Source organism: Callionymus lyra, chromosome 7 (assembly GCF_982586985.1).
Source record: "Callionymus lyra chromosome 7, fCalLyr1.hap1.1, whole genome shotgun sequence".
In the NCBI taxonomy this organism is placed as follows: Eukaryota; Metazoa; Chordata; class Actinopteri; order Syngnathiformes; family Callionymidae; genus Callionymus; species Callionymus lyra.
The window spans coordinates 6,351,810-6,366,530 of record NC_141824.1 but is presented as its reverse complement, the minus strand read 5'-3'; the positions used below and the strand labels follow the sequence as shown (position 1 = coordinate 6,366,530).

General features: G+C 38.3%; 1 pseudogene; it reads left to right on the top strand.

The window, feature by feature from the left end:
• Positions 1-14,721, top strand: part of LOC148074882 (serine/threonine-protein kinase B-raf-like) — a 56,890-nt pseudogene that overhangs the window by 14,437 nt on the left and 27,732 nt on the right.

The window sequence follows — 14,721 nt, the reverse complement described above, 5'->3', positions numbered from 1 at the left end:
TTTCTTCTAATCTTTGCCTATGAGGTTTTGTTGTTGTTGGAGTTTGTTGCTCATTACCATCTGGATCCACCGATACTAAAGGATTATTTTGCGTGACTATTTTTGACAATCCTAAAAAGATATTTATGGACTTGATGATACAATGAAACAACATGGATTTAAATGAGTAGGAAGGTGACGTCCATGTTCTCAGTGCTATCTGATCTATACATGTTAGGTGGACTTTGGTTTTACCTTTTTAAAAGAAAGTTGAATGTTTACTGATGGAAATTCTTCTTTAAGAGCTACATGTTTAAGACGTTACAAAGCTAGCATCTCTCGGCAGCAGCTCGTGACGGGTTTAATACTTCTAGATGTTTTCTTTTTTCTTTTCTTGAAGAGAAAAGCAGATCCTAATCTCCATCATGTTTATTAGAGGGTGGTGAGACGATTCTCTGAACTCTGTTGGATCAGAATTTGAACAAACCTTTGTGTTTCTCCTCAGATCTGGAATATCAAACACATGATCAAGCTGACACAAGAACACTTGGAAGCTCTCCTGGACAAGTTCGGAGGAGAACACAATCCTCCCTCCATATATCTAAAGGAACACTTTTTTTTGTTATATTCCATTATGTATTTTAAAAGTTGTATCATATAAAACCTAAACACTATAATGTCGTTTAAGCAATCTCTGAAATGACACTGCCACCTGCTGTCCAATGTGTCTTAGTAACTTATTCCTTATATTTTATATGATATGAATCTAGTTAGTTGGTAAAAAAGCAGCTTGACTGGAGTCTGTACATGTTTATCAGTTCAAATCATTAATAATAATGACTAATAATGAAAGGTATTATTACTATAAATTGTACTTTATCAGCACATCAGATACAGACCTAAGTTCTCCTCCATCTTCATGACTCTAAATTGTTTAGGCATTAAAGTTGATCAGTTTTAGGTGAGGAAGACTTTCTTCACTCTGGCCTTCTGCGACTTCTGCAGGAAGCTGCTTTTCCAGGGGTTCCGCTGCCAGACATGGGGGTACAAGTTCCACCAGCGCTGCAGCACCGAGGTTCCTCTTATGTGTGTCAACTACGACCAGTTACAGTAAGTTGTGTCACTTGAGAAGTTGTACAAAATCTTAAATTAAGCTGTGATTTAAAGTGTTGACTCTTCACTGAGGTCATGGTCAGTTTAAGCTCGTCTAAATAATTAACAATTGAATATAAAGAAAGTATTGTTTTTAACCTGATGCATCTATAAACATGTGTGCAGTTATAGATTAATATATAAGCAGGATAACATTCAGTAAAAAACCTTCATTTAAACTTGATTTTAATAACATTTTCTTTTGTGGTTCAAGCTTATTGCTAGTTTCCAAGTTCTTCGAGCACCACCCCTTCACTCAGGAGGAAGTTTCTTCAGAAGGGACGACCCCCGTGTCCGAAGTCTGTCCTTCACTCCCCCCATCAGACTCCACAGGGTAATCCCCGCTCTCTCCCTTTCTGCGTGTTCGTCTCTGTGCTCTCTCTTATTGATGGCTTCAAACCTTTCCAGATCCATATGCCACGCCACTGTGTCCCCGTCCAAGTCCATACCCATCCCACCTAGTTTCCGGCCCAATGAGGAAGACCACCGTAACCAGTTTGGGCAGCGGGACCGCTCGTCGTCCGCACCCAACGTCCATATCAACACCATCGAGCCTGTCAACATTGATGTGAGATGCAACAGTTGTTGATATAAATGACTTGATTTTTGATGTAAGAATGTGAAACCAAGTAGTCAGAGGTTCTGCCTGCATCTGAAAAAAATGGATGAATGTTCAAATTATTTCTTCTGAAATTGTATATTCTTTCCTTAAACTATTTATCTATAATAATAGTAACACAAATGTTGATTCTTTACAGGATCTGATTCGTGATCAGTGCTTACCGAGGTCAGAGGGAGGTCATAAGGGGCGTCATAGCTCAGATGGTAGAGTGGTTGCCTGCAGTCCAAAAGGTTGCAGGTTCAATCCCAGCTCCAGACAAGCTTGTGTCGTTGTGTCCCTGAGCAAGACACTTTACCCTGATGGCAGATTCGGCGCCATGTGGTGCAGCCTACTCCCATCAGTATGTGTGAATGGCTGTCAAAGCGCTTTGTGACCCTGGTCTATAAAGGCGCTATATAAATAGAGATTATTATTATAAAGATCAACACGCAACATTTCCCAAACATCCTGTGGCTTTCTTTCCAACCATTCCGCGTCTGCGTGCTCTTAGTCTTTTGTGTGTGTGCGTGTGTGTGTGTGTGTGTGTGTGTGTGTGTGTGTGTGTGTGTGTGTGTGTGTGAGACCCAATAATGAATATGAATATAAATGGAATGTTGAAAAAGACAATACCATATACCATATATAATATTTAATTGTGTGTTGTTCGCTTTGCTTGAACAACCAAATATGATAAAATGATTCATCCAACAGCTTCTACACACTCAGCTACTTGGTTAAATAAGTAACTATAATAACAATTGGTACACATGTCAATAGTCATGTTTTAGGGTGAATAAAAAAAACCTGTTAGTAATCTTGTCATATCAGCCATATTTATGTATTTGTTTATCTAATGTATTTCTGCAGTGCTTTTCAAATATTGCCTGTAAGCTAGTGTGTAAAATAAACTATAACTTCATTAGCAATTTAGCAACAATGTTTATGAGCCTCATTAGCTCCTCATTCATAATTCACAGTAATTAGGTTAAATAAAGTTGTCAAGTGAATAATATATATATATATTTATATATATATATTATATCTATATATCAGTTTAACAAGCCTGCACCTCTCAATATATTTCCCTTTTGGAGATTTACATGCAATTAAAAACTAGCTTAAACAACACTTGACTTGCATTTATTAGCAGTTTAGAAATTTTGTAACATAAACTCTTTAACTGTATTATTTTGTTAAATAAAAACAGATGGTTAGAACCATTCCAGTACAAACATGACTAAAAATAAAGCAAATATTGTCTTGTATTTTTAAATATCAATGCATTTGTAATATAAATGATAGTAACGATAATAATCAAAGGTAGATGTAATTACAGTTAATGATTGCTTCAATATAAAAATATGAATTAATGGAAACGTGAAAGAACATATTTTTCTAACTATAAATGTTAAGAAGGATCAAGAGTTGCCAGTATTAGTTTCTGCCACGATTGGTCTCAGAGAATCGTCTTCACTGAACTGGTAATGTTTAAAAATAGGAAGTGGAACTGTGATAGTTGTAAGATGAATGCTCCAGTAAAGCCATGAGCAAAACCATGGACAGTTGGTGGTTAGAGGGGCCGGGTGAGTAGCAGTGATGGTGTGTCTGTCTCTTTTTGCCCTGCAGCCCCCCCGACCCACCCCGCCCGCTGCTTGAGGAAGCACCGAACACGGACCTCAAGCCCCCTCCTATACTCCTACCCCAATGACATAGTCTTTGATTTTGAGCCCGAGCCTGTTTTCCGAGGTAGTTAGGCCTCTGTGTGTTCCTGTGTTCTTCCTCTCTTCCCCCATCCTCTTCCTCCTTCACCTACACCTCCACCCCAGCACAACAGCCCCTTTACCTTGTGTCAAGTCCACTGTGTGTGTTTCCCTCTTTATGTTTTCACATGTTCTCTCTCATGGTTGTGGGATTCACTTCAATCTTACTGTTTCAAACACTGTGATGCACTTTTGTTACACACAGACTTCAAAAGAGTCGTTTTCTTCATCATTGTATGGTAAATATATGCAAATAAATGATGCTGTTTTTAAGAGATTCCTTGGATAAGTCAAGCCTTTTGATAATGAATGTAGTATTTAAAATGTCCATGTATCATTTACCAGTGTAGCTCCATTAAAAAATATTTGGCCTTATAAATAAAAAAAGTCTAACTGAGCTATTTATTTATATATATATGACCTCTTTCATTAAATTGTATAAACGTGACTGCAAGTCAATAAAATAATTAGTTTTAGATTTGTAATTATTAAGGCTTTTAACTTGTATAAATCATTCTTGAAAGTATTCACAATTGAGAGTCAAAGTACGAATGAGTTTCATTCATGATGTAAAATGAAAAAATAATAAATCATAGGGTAACAAACATTATTTGCCACTGCATGACCTCTTCTGCACATTCAAACGGCAAACGCACTCTTTAAAGTCAACTTTCTTCTTCTCTCCTCTTCTGCCTTAACTCACTTTTTCAAGCTCCAAATGCTTTTTCTCTGTTTCCCCTGCTGTCCAGGTACCACCACAGGTCTGTCCGCCACTCCTCCTGCATCTCTACCCGGCTCTCTGACCAACGTCAAGGTCCCGCAGAAGTCCCCGTGTCCACAAAGAGAGCGCAAGTCGTCGTCCTCGTCTGAAGATCGCAATAAAATGGTAAGAGACCGTCTTTGTGCTTTGATGAACGTTGCTGTGGTGATGATGAAGGTGATGGTGATGTGCCGTGAAACAGAAAACTCTCGGGAGGAGGGACTCCAGCGACGACTGGGAGATATCTGAGGGCCAGATCACTCTGGGTCAGAGGATAGGATCTGGTTCATTTGGAACAGTCTTCAAGGGAAAGTGGCACGGTAAGAGTCGGTCTAAATAGTTTAGTTTAACGCTGCTAGAGTCTACAGACTAGTGTTAATGAAGTTTCTTTTCTAAGGGATGGATTTTTTTTTTCTTCCAATTATTAAGGTTTTATACCAATGTCAATAACTTTAATGAAATTGTTACTAATAGGATACATTTGGACCGTTGCATCCTTATCCTTAATATATATATTTTAAACAAAATCAGAAAGAAAATGGCAGCAAAACCGAACACTGTTTGGTAACTGCCATTTATATCATTATCGTGGCGAGTGTCTTTACTAATCCCTGGTCCTTTGTAAACATTTTACAGGGAAGATAAAAACGAGCTTAAATAGTTCGACCAGACTCAATAGAGAAGTGGTGTCAAACTCAATCACACAAATCTTCCAGCAGTTGAGGTTGTGGGTCTAACAACATGTAGATTTGCTAGGGTTCCCTAGAATCCATAAAAGTATTTAAAGGTACTACAGTACATTCAAGAATCTAATGATAAGGCCTTTGTTTGCATTGAAATACAATTTGAACCAGGGACTATCAGAGCTGATTTACATTGAGGTTCTACTGTGTAAGGAAATGACAACTTTACTGTAATCAATCATCTAGATTTAACACACATTTCAAATAGTCACTTGATTAACTGATAATCTTACATATTTAATTCATATTAAATAATCCTATTCTTGCATTGCATTCACTTAAACTAAACTCAGGTTCACAACTCAAAGGCCGAGGTCACAAAGCCTCACACACAGAAAGATTAAACAATCCCAGATTCCAGGACGTCTGGACACCTGTTTGAGAATTCACTCTGAAGGACACAAGTCGCTGGGAACAGATTCTTGAAAACAACAACTTTTGGTAAATTTCCACTACGATCACGTGCGACCGGCCATCTTAGAATCAAATGTTTACACTTACTGACCAATCCTACATTCACATTTGACTAGAGGCGTTAACCTGAATATTCTACTATAAAGATCCACCATTTTGTCTGATCTTTGCGTTCTGGCATCAGAAGACGTCTGCGATAGATCTCTCTGCTTGCTAGCGCCCGTGTTCACGTTAGTTTGTCTCTGACTTTTGCATAATTCACTAAACGAGCATTTTTCTTAAACTCATCCATGTGTCTGTCCTTCATTCCATCACCACGTACGAGGCTGGGGAGGGGTCGCTTCATGGAAACACAAAAACCCCTAACAATTTGGTGCACGTGACCCTTGGCGTGGACTGATGGTTTGAAGGCCTTTTCGATTCCGAGACGAACTCTGAGCTGATTGTTCTCCAGGCAACCAGGCGCGCCACTATACCTTACTTCAAGAATCAGGTGAGAAAGATTTTATCTTATTTTTTACATAGATTTTATTTTATTTTATTTTATTTATTTTTTTATATTGTAAGTTAGGAAAGATTAGATATTTTTTAGTTTTGGTTGCCTGGACGAATAAACGTAAGTCTCTGGTTCTGTCACAAATTTAGATTATATTTTTTAATAGTGCTTTCTTAAAGCTGATGCTCGTTTTTGAGGTATTGCATTGTCTGTTGCTGTTTGTTGTTGTATTAAGTGGAGACGACATTATCGTGTTCGGGAAGAAGAAGCATCGTTGAAAAAAGGAAAAAAACGTTGATTAGAATTTAAGTTGAATTGATAGGCAGAGGAGACGGTTACACGACTGGGTAACCCTTGAGAATTCTGAGTAGGGGTGGAATATAACCAGTTCCCTCTACGGGGCATCTGACGTTTTTCCAGATTCCTAAACTAGTTAGGATGCTTGGCCAATGGGTGATTATAGTAGACGTACTTTTTCAGTAAGCCAAGTAGCTATCATAAATTGGGGGATATGTGGTGATGGAGGGGTCTCTCCCAATATCCTGGTCTGAAGACTCTGCCAGCCGGTGTGTAGGCCAGTTAGATCTCATTGTGTTTCTGTGTCGAGGGGCTCCACAGGTATTTGGCAGTATAGTTAGGGCTAGTTAATTTTTCCGAACCATCACGGTGATGGATAAAGTCTCATTGATGATTAGTTTAGAGTTAGTTCGACGGGGGTTGAAATAGAATGGATGAGTTGAGGGGTCTCCTATCCAGGGTGTTTTGAAACTGATTACGGATCGAGAGGCTCTCCAATCTGATTTCGACACTTTAGACACGACAGGCTGGTCAAGAGTCTCGTTCCACGTAGCATAGTGTGTCTCTCTGGCCTGTTTTGGTAAAATACTGTTGTCGTCGTATTGTCATGACATATTGTTCTGTTAAAATTGTCTGTGTCTGTATGTTTGTATCTTTTGAATAATTTTTTCTCGCTGCAGTACTAAAAATTATCATTCATTTGTGTGAGATCTCTGACTTTTTGTGACTCAGCTGAGTCCGCGTGTGTGTGTGTCTTTGGACACTATCTCTTGCTGATAAGAACTGCTGCTTGGCAGACTTGTCTCTTCAGCTGCTGCAAGTCAACTGAGCTCCGAAAGTGTTTCCTTGTTGGTGGGAGTGGTTTCGCTTGGAGGTTGAACTTTTAAGACTTCCTTCTTTTCCTCACCGACCCTCCCGTTGTATTCATGTCTTCTTTAAACACACATTCTTACGTCATCTTGAATTCTATTCACTATTGGGTTTGATTACTTAATTGAGGTATATATGAATATATACAGTTAATTAGTGGTATAATTGGTTTAAGAAGAAAAACAAACCAACTCACATTTCAATTTTCTCCTTCTTCTGCTGTGTTCAATAACAATAACACAATTGACATTGATTGTTGGCTCACTGTTGTATGTATTAATGATCTTGATCATCCTCTCTTCATATTTCACATTGTCAATTGATCAACATACAATTGGTCACATTGAGTGTAACTTGGTTGTTTTGTGTTGCTAATACTGCTTATCTAAAACAAGTGTGTCACTGACTGCTTGCACGCGTGTACGTTTGTTGATATCTAGTTCCTGTTTTCTCTTCTTCTTCTCTCAATTTCTGATCTTTGGTGTTGTATTTGCTATGCTGCCCCCTGCTGGTTTGCTCTTTGTTTACTTCCTAATTGACTTTTGTTCTGACTCAATTGGTGTAGTTATTTAATTACTAATTAATTTAATCAATTGCAGTTTATTCTGTTTTTTTTAATTTTTCAATTATTACTTTAAATCAATTTTATTATTTTAACAATTAGTCATAAATTTACTATTTTTAGTAAATTAAGGATTGGATTTTTATCTTTTAATTATTGGAGGAATATTAAGTAAGATGTTGTATTTGGTCTTTAGACGGTCACTCTTATTCCTCTTTGTCAATTGTGCTATATATATATGCAACTAATTAGGAAGTTAAATAAATAATAAAAATAAATACTAAGTTGTTAATTGACAATTGTTTTGACTTGAATCATTTTAATTAATTAGTATATATGTGATTAGATCTAATTGCATTTATTATTTTCAAATTATTCCATTTTATTTTTATTTTTATTTTTTTATTATTAATATCTTAGCTTACTATTTGTTTTATTTTTATTATTATCTCGGATTTTATAATGGATTTTAATTAGTTAATTCAAGTTTTGGTTCTTAATTTAGATTTTTAAATTCTTCCTCTTTTATATTTTCATTTAATTATTTTTTGATAATCGCTTCTTTACTTATTATTATTATTATTATTTTTAGCATTATTATTAATATCATTAATATTATTATTAATTTGTTCTATTCATTTATTGACAAGACAAAAGTAACTATTACTACAGGTGACAAGTTAAAGCTCCTGACAGGGAAGAAAAATAGGAAACTTTAAACTCTGTTTTAACTTAATGGTAATTAATTACACAAAGTGCCCTTATTGAGCTCTTGAGCTAGCCAGATACAGCTAATTAGGATTCAACTTAAAGACTTAAAAGAGCTTCTCTAAAAATAGAGAGATGATAGTTGATGATAGTTCTAGGCTCCTATCATAGCTCCCTATTGGCCACTGGCTGGAGTGCATGGGTGTGGCAGGAGAAGAGGACGAGGGGATGGAAACAAACAAAGAATTGTGTTCAACAATGGCGCATTTTTGGCTTTTAGTCCAGGAACTTTGGTCCAGTTCCCTATTGATGACACCTACAGTTGAAGCAATCTTTCTGAGCTGAACAAACAAGAACTCAACCTCAACAACTCTCCACCAAGAATGAACTTCTGCTCCAGAGAGGGAGGAGCTGTACTGGTTCAACATGATTGAACATCTGATTTCTCTGATCTTGAAAAGACTTTTGAGACTTCATTCCTATGATCCACCTTTGGACCCCCCACACTGCACTATGAACTATATCTGGGATGATGATGAACGTGATGATGAAGACAAACGATCTGGTCGCAAACATGAACTTGACTCTTGTCTGCAGTGACATTTTTGTGGTCCTGATGGTGTGGCTGCTGAACTAACAAACAAACAAGGTTCTCTATGCTCTCTGACACTTCTGTCCCTCATGTTGCTCTGCTGTGGTTGCTGGTGGAGAAGCTAGGTTCTATATATTATATATATATATATATATTATATAGATATTATAACAGGGCCCTGAGATAAATGATTAAGAAATGCACAAAAGTTGTTTGTGATTTGACGAAAAAGCATACAAATCTAGCCTGTAAGAGACATATCTTCCTGAGTCTAAAATGTAACAGTAAAAAAGTAAATCCCAGAATAACATACTCTGATTGCTCCACTCAGAGCTATGAAGAAAGCAGCCATAAGAAAACTAAACAAAAACTTGTGAGGTCGACTGATGCAGAATTTTATTTAAACTAATTAAAAGTGACTCTGTCTAGAGCTGCTGACTTGTCACCTCCAGAGACTAGACTATAGAGACTAAAATACTGTAGGAGGAAAGGTCAAAGAAAAAAATAATAGATTAAGAGATAAATTAAAAGAAACACTGAGAAATATAAATATGACATTCTTCTCTCTAGAAGAATAAACCAAATAACTATAGACTAATAGGAAATCTCCTTGAAGTGAATATTTGAAACTAGTTAAGATAAGCAAAAGAGTAATCTAGAATAGATACTGTATTTCTGTTGTGGGTAAATAATTAAAGAGCTATGACTGACACCTGATCTAATTAACCATTACATTCATAAAACACATTTGAACTCACACAATACTCTCGGACATTCACATAGATATTACAAATAACACTGAGCTCAGAGATAAAAAAAAAAACACATGACAAACTTTAACAGACATCCACAGATCAAAGTTATGAATACACAACTCGTGACACACACACAATATCCTCATCATCACCTGAATAGATTCAAAACTGACCTTCTCATAACTTCTGATCATTCTTATCCTGTTAGAGGTGGTGTTGAGAAGCTCCAGAGAGGGAGAAATAAGAAGCCACTGTCCACTGCAGACTTAAATATATCATAGAAGGTAAACAAGAAACATGAGCCAGCATGAGTAAAGCTAAAACTTGACTAGCAAGTTTAAATGTAGTTTAGGAAACTACTCTTTGGACATGTGGTGATATAGTTAAGATGTGTAAATTACCAAACACAAGAAATCATGATTTAAGATAAATACAACTTCCCTCAAACTAATAAGACTTTACTTAATGCTAAAAGAAGGAACATAGTGGTGTTATATATTTAAAAGGACATTCAATCGGACAAAATATCAAAAGGTAATCGCGCGGCAGATGCATTGGCAAAACAAACCGCGGGTTATCAGCCACAAGGGCAAATGATGGTGGTTCCAGCTGAAGAAATGGATGAGCAGTCATCTTGGTCAAAAATTCTTCACATTCAATCTCAAGCATCACCTGAAGAAATTTCAATGTGGATAAATCAAGGCTCAGGGAAAACAGAAGAAGGTGTCTGGTGTAAAAGGGGACGCCCGGCTGCACCAGTAGCCTATCTGAAATCTCTAATCCTTGAGGCACATGGTCCTACACATGTAGGCAGAGAAGAAACAATTCGAAGATTGGACAATTGGTGGCATCCATTTAAAAACCAAATGGTGAAACAAGCACTAATCTCGTGTAATGTTTGCAATCAAGCTGCAATTAGGCCTACTCTCAAACCACTACCAGGACTAACACACCCTTCAGTTTTCTTTCCAGGACATGTTGGTCCCAGTTTCTGGATACAGGTACCTGTTGGTGATGGTGGACGCCTACTCAGGATGGCCAGAAGCATATCCTTGCCAGAAAGAAGATGCAAAAAGCGTCTCTAAACATTTGGTTAAACATTACATTCCAACTCATGGTTTTCCCCATTGTCTGAAAAGTGACAATGGCACGCATTTCAAGAACACCCACTTACAACAGGTGGAGCGCCAATTGGGCCTCAAACACAAGTTTGGTTCTGTTTACCACCCCCAGTCACAGGCACAGGTGGAGAAAATGAACAGGACGTTGAAGGACAACCTCAACCGAGTCATGATAAGTACCGGAGTCAACTGGCTCGCGGCACTACCAATGGCACTGATAAGTGTCCGAATGTCTGTTAATACCCGGACGGGCTACTCTCCATTCGAACTCCACACAGGTCGCTGTTTTCCAGGACCCCACGCTCCATTACCAATATCAAACCTAAAGGGTTCTCCAAGCAGACTGAAGAGGTCCCCAAGCAACCCGTCCCACTGCAGGTCACCCCGTGTGTCTACCTGAAGGCGCTCAAGCGAAAGTGGACAGAACCACGCTGGACTGGTCCTCATCGCGTACTGGAAAGGACGTCTCACGCCCTCCGGCTGGAAGGCAAAGGAGACACCTGGTTCCACCTGACGCAGTGTGCAGCTGACCCCGAGAGCTGTGACAAACCCCTCCTCAACGTCAACGCCCACACCCCATCTACAACCCTGCCCCCCACCAACGTCGTCCCCGTCAACCTGGACAATCCTTCATCACCCCCGTCATCACTGTCTAACGTCTGACTGCTTGGCATGGCACCAAGAGTCGTGTGAGGAATTTTCCCTGCATCAACAAGTGCCGCAGGTTTTTTCCCACACACTGAGCACTGAACACTGTCCTGATCAAGAAAAGGTGCAAGACCTCCTTGAATCCGCTGGTTCATTTTGCACTCTTTGAGTTTCGTTGCGTTCTCTCGCATTTTTAATAATTTAGATGTTGCACACTTAGTATTACCCATGGCTACCAGTATTCCTCGACATGTAATACACTTGCATGTTTCTCAGGCGATAATTTTAAAGGCTTTTAAAATTTGTAGCAAAACGTGTTGAACCTAAAGACAGTGGGTTGTGACTCATATTTTAACATGGGTGTAAATACACTTGTAACTGTATGGAGTAAACATAAACAAACAAAAACAACATCAACAAATAAACCTACCATAAAAGGTATCTGCACTAACACGCTCAGGAAGCTAAAGTTGGCCCCAACAGAACTTGACTTAATACAATTAAGGCTCCACTGATGTTTTTGTTGACATACTCGCGCCTCTGCAGCAGTAGAAGGATTTCTCCACATTCTTGTAGGTGATTCTGAAGCGGGCAGGATAAGCAAATCCGAAGCGAACCCCGTCCACTCCACGAAACCGACTCTTGACGTCATTGAACGCCGCGCGTGCTTTGGCAACACTTGTCGGGTCAGGAAACACTGAGATGCTGACTCCGTCCACACTGATGCGTTGTTTGATCCGAGCGAGTCTCAGGATGTTTTCACAGTCTTGGAAGTAGTGAACGCGGGCTATGATGGTGTTTGACCGGCGTCCCTCTGTAGATCCAGGCGGGGAGAGACGGTTCTGTCCAGGAGCTTCATGAAGCACCGAAGCCTCCCAGCCGAGTAGTTCATCTTTGGAGCAAAGCCTCGTGAGGCTTCATTTGCACGACCATGCCATCATGTGGACAATTGGGAGCATTGCATATTTGTAAGTAAGTAAGTAAGTAAGTAATATATATTTATATAGCGCTTTTCGAGACCAGGGTCACAAAGCGCTTTAACAATCAAAACAATACTCAAAACAGTACATACTTCAAAGATCAAGACAACACCGAGAACAACACAGGAGTTCGAGAAATTCAAGGAAAAGCCTGAACAAATAGAAACGTCTTAAGATGTTTCTTAAAGGAGTCAGTAGATCCATCAAGCGCAAAGAGAGAGAAGATTGTTCCAAAGCTTAGGAGCAACAGCCTGAAAAGATTTCTCTCCTCTGGTCCTGAGCCGTGTGCGTGGAACCATAAGTAGATTCTGATCCACAGACCTCAGAGACCGAGCTGGGGTGTAAGGCTGGATCAGATCAGTGATGTAAGGAGGAGCCAATATTTGTGATATATTTATTTATTATTTATTATATATATTATAGGAGCCAATATTTGTGCGCAAATGATTCTGATATTTAAAAAATGTGCTTGACAACCTTGTTTTTTTTAAATAATTATTAATTTTTATTAAAAAAAAAAGCAATTTTCCCACAGTACTGGGCTTTAGCCGGTTTCTTTTTTTACTGATTATTTCCCCGGCTTTGGAAAAAATCCTTTCGCAGGGGACGGATGAAGCCGGGGTACACAGTATTTTCATGGCCAGCTGAAAGAGAGATGGGTGTATATTTTTACATTTCGCCCAGTACTGTAGGGGGTCCTCGTTTCTAGGAATATTGTGTTCGTTGAGGTAGGTCTTCACCGCCACCGTAGCATCAACCGTTTCATTCCTCGGCCTGGTCTGCTGTACTGTGGCATCTAAACGATGCCAGAGTTTGCTTCCTAAAACAGAAAAGCTGCATGTAAGTGACCACATAAAATAAATAACAAACAGTAGTATAGTAAATAAATGAATTTGAAAGAAGCCATCTAGCTTGCCTGACGTTGGTTCAATTGTCTCGTTGGTCTCCAAGCTCTCATGCAGGGCTCTATAATGCCTCAGCATTGATGAAGTGTTGTTGTTGTTATATTATTATATTTTATATATACACATATAAAGTATATATATGTATATATAAAAGATAATAATTGGTGTATATATATATATATAGTATATATAATAATGGGTGTGTGTATGTGTCTGTGAGAATATATTAATCACAGGCTGTGATTCACAGCCTATATTCCGACATTATTATACCTTAATAGGAGAGATCTGCTCAAAATGCTGCCACACGGGGGAAAAACGCCTTTTTCTCGCTGGTTCCATGATACTAGTAAACCAAAGTTTGCTATAGTCAACAATACAGTAACATCACTATCCTATGGCATTTTAATTCAATGGGTAATATATACATGAAAGCTTTGGGATAAATAGCATAAGTTATGTGATGATGGAGCTCATGCTCTCTAAGGTGTTGATCACAGATTTGTCCAACACTGTGGTCAACATTAGAACAGAGAGCAGAGTCAGCATTTCTTCAGTTTGTTGTAGAGCCAACCAGTTGAGGAACCAGTGATTTGTTGGAGCTTCTGGTGCCACTAAAATCAACCTCAAACCCTCGAGCCTCACTGTTCTCAAGAGGAAAGAGGAAACACTGGTGGAAAACCATAGAAAAGCCTTGGTCGGCACAATGGATGATCAAAAACCTTCATCCCAAGAGTAGGCTTGTCTGACTGAAAGAGAAGACTGTGTTCTCGTCCTGGACAAAGTGCAGAATGAGACAATATTTACACTTTTAAAATGGAAAACCAACACTCTGATCATATTCCTCCCCTCAATACTGTGAACTTACATATTAATCCAAATGAAAGTTCAACACATGCACCAAAATGTTCACATTGAGTGTTTAAACCAACCATGTGGAAATGTTTAATGTTTCATCTTGACAAAGAAACAAAAGTGAGAAGAATTATTTTCAATAAACTATCATCAAGAACAATTTCTAGTCGAAGTGTGTCAGGAAGCTTGTAGATTCATAACTTTGTTGGCAGCATTACAGACTCAACACAACACGCTCAAAAGATATTCAGTCAGGGAAGAATCATTGTGGCAGATAAGGACAATCACCATGAACGGATACTGATCACATTTATTTGTGTAAAAACAAAACCTGATTGAAAATGTTAATTAAAATGGATTTAAAGACATTTTGATGAAGTTAAATATTGTAGCTCATCACACAACTTTATTTCTGTATGAGATTTATCAACTAAAAAAACAATCAAATATTGTATACTTTAAGTAAAAATGATATATTTTAATTCTATAATTCAACCTGAAAGTTACTTTTTTTATTTTCTCC